Source organism: Rutidosis leptorrhynchoides, chromosome 4 (assembly GCF_046630445.1).
Source record: "Rutidosis leptorrhynchoides isolate AG116_Rl617_1_P2 chromosome 4, CSIRO_AGI_Rlap_v1, whole genome shotgun sequence".
Lineage (NCBI taxonomy): Eukaryota > Viridiplantae > Streptophyta > Magnoliopsida > Asterales > Asteraceae > Rutidosis > Rutidosis leptorrhynchoides.
The window spans coordinates 477,486,606-477,490,088 of NC_092336.1; positions in this window are offsets into that span (position 1 = coordinate 477,486,606).

Below are 3,483 nucleotides of genomic sequence, written 5' to 3' on the forward strand. Positions count from 1 at the left end.
TTTTACTACGAAATACAGTATGGTGAGTTTCATTTACCTTTTTACCCTTTATATTTTTGGGCTGAGAATACATGCGCAATTTTTATAAATGTTTTACGAAATAGACACAAGTAATTGAAACTACATTATATGGGTGAATGATCGAAGCCGAATATGCCCATTTTGCTTGGTAACCTAAGAATTAGTAAACCGATCTACTAATTGACGTGAATCCTAAAGATAGATCTATTGGGCCTAACGAACCCCATCCAAAGTACCGGATACTTTAGTACTTCGAATTCATTTTTATCATGTCCGAAGGATTTCCCGGAATGATAGGGGATATTCTTATATGCATCTTGTTAATGTCGGTTACCAGGTGTTCACCATATGAATAATTTTTTTCTCTATGCATGGGACGTATATTTATGAGAACTGGAAATGAAATTCTCGTGGTTTATTAAAATAATGGAAATGAATGATTATGATAAACTAATGAACTCACCAACCTTTTGGTTGACACTTTAAAGCATGTTTATTTTCAGGTGTTAAAGAAATCTTCCGCTGTGCATTTGCTCATTTTAGAGATATTACTTGGAGTCATTCATGGCATATTTTGAAAGACGTTGCATTCGAGTCGTTGAAATTCATCAAGATTATTATTAAGTCAATTATAGTTGGATGTATTATGAAATGGTATGCATGCCGTCAACTTTCGTTGTAAAGAAAGTTTGTCTTTTAGAAACGAATGCAATGTTTGTAAAATGTATCATATAGAGGTCAAATACCTCGCGATGAAATCAACTATTGTGAATCGTTTATAATGTATATGAACGGGTCCTTTCAACTAGTTTCGCCAAGGGAGCAAAGATGTGACTAGCTTTTGACTAGTCAACCCCCACCTCCCTTTCTTTTTCATTTTCATTTCCATTTTCTTTTACTACTTTCACAATTTCTCTCAAACTTCATCACAAAGAATCATCATCCATTTTAAATCTAGCAAGCTTCGATCCAAACAAATTACATATTTGAAATCCTTGCAACTTCCTCTTCGATTCCATACCGATTACATCTAATTTGGGTAACTTTCTAAAATCACTAGATTTTGTGTTCTTGATGTTTTTAACTTATAAAGTTGTTAATTAGTGTCTATGGCTCAAGTCTAACATGAATATATGATTTATATGTCCGATCTTGTTATTTTTAGTAACTAGCATGAACTTGAAAGTTTGGTGTGTTTGATTGATGATTTGATTACTTAAATGTTGTTGTTATGATAAAGTTCAAGTATTAAATGTGTTCCTAGTATCACTAGCTTCAATTTGATGTGTAGGTTGCTTTAGAAAAACTTCTTGAACTTGATTAGTAATTTTGGTGAAATTGAGTTAGGGTTTGATGAACTTGAAATGGACTTTTGATGCTTTGAATGACATGAAATATTATTTGTAAGTGTTAGGTTGTATTGTATGTGTTGAGTCCCCAAAATAATTAAGGATTTAATTATGACAAAACAATATTTATTTGCACTAAAGCGTTATGTGCAGCCAGCACACGTTTGTTTATGTATAGTCAGCTAATATAGCTGTGTCGAGTGTTTAGTATGCTGCCTAGTCTATCAGCACAAGGTAGATATGTATTCTTCGAATCAGCACAGGATGTGCACCCAGCAAATCAAGAATATCAAGTGACTCAGCATATGAAGGACCAGTAAGTCTGGATATTAGCATACAACACAAGACAGCCATGCTCCATTACAAGCATGGTAGTTTCCCAGAGTGGTCTACATCAACGCACTATTCAACAGAAGTCGAAGACAAAGTTGAACAGAAAAGGACAGGAGTCGGCGGCTGACAAGTGACCTTACAAGACCACGTGGGAATGCAGAAGTGGAACGCATGTGCAGACATGTGTTATACTTTAATCATACCTAGGGAACACAACATTCCATTTGTTTAAATCAATTGGTAGTGCCAAACCGAATGGGTGTGTTCCAGCAAATAGCTACCTAAGAGGAAAGAAGGAAAGCACGCCTTCTGACACAATTGTCCCCACAAGTACAAAGCATCCAATGTACTAGTGGACAATAGATTAATTACACGGTTAATAGAACTACTATATATATTGTTGCATCCACTATTGTAAAAACTAGTGGTGTGGGTTTATCTGTTAGAGTCAAAACCGTGTAATAGCTTTAGTTTATCTCTTAGCTATAATCTAGGTAATCTGTATCAACCAACTATCATTTCCGCCAAGGATAGTTGTGATTCTTTCTGATTTAATCAATAAAGAATAACAGTTGAAAATTACCTGTGACTCTATCTTATTTACTACAGAATACTAAACGTGATTAACTGACTAGTTAATTAAGAAAAGAATTGTATTCACCCCCCCTCTACAATACTCCTGTTGTTATTAAGGGACCAACAACTGGTATCAGAGCCTCAGTCTTGATAATTAATATCTTGGATCTGAATTCTCTTATGGCTTCGTATTCAAACTCAGCTTACCTTGAGAATGGCTCATCTAACAGACCACCTAAGTTTGATGAAGATGAGTATGAAACCTGGAAGGCAAGGTTCATGCTCCATCTTGAGTCTGTGGATTCACTCATGCCTGGAATTGCCAAAAATGGCCCGTTTGTTCCCACTGAGACAGTTGGTAGTGCACCAGCAACAGCTGACACTCCTGCCATCCCTGGCAGAGAGGTTATTCTCACTCCCTCTAGATGGGATGATGAGGATAAACGTCGAGTTGGTCTTGACCCTAAAATCAGAACCCTGTTAGCCATAACTTTGCCTAACCCACTGTTCAAACTGATCAAGGGAAAAGAAAATGCTAAGCTTATGCTTGACTACCTGGATGTCACCTATGAGGGTATGGGAGAAGTTAGGCAGAACAGGATGATTGCTCTTAAAAGAGAATATGAAATGTTCTTTGCCTATAAGAATGAAACCCTTAAGCAAACCTTCATTAGGTTTAACTCTTTGATAGCAGACCTGACCACTTTAAATGTAACCTACACTGAATTTGAACAAGTGAACAAATTCATTGATGCACTGCCATCTAAATGGAAACCTGTTACTGACCCATTAAGAACCACACAGACCCTAAAGAACTTTAACCTGTCTTCTCTCTACAGTTCCCTTTGGAATCATGAGAAGGCAGAAGCCAAGTTTGAACTTAACATGAAAGAAAACTTTAGGTCTGCCCCCACCACTTCAAAATCATCTAAAAATGATGATGCTGCTCTTATTGCTGCTGCTAAATGGAAGAAAGCTCAAAAAGCTTTACTGGTTCAAAAGTTACTGGCAGAACAAGAGTCAGCTGATAGTGTTGAGGAAAGTGGTACTGGGTCTGAAGAAAGCAGTACAGATGAAAGTGATGTAGAAGGGTTTGCTGAAGGTATGGCTCTGCTGGCTAGGCAGTTCAAAAGGTTCAATCGTAGTAGAACCAGCAAGTCATACAAATGGAGCAAGAAGCCAAATGCCAGGTACAACAGCAAGT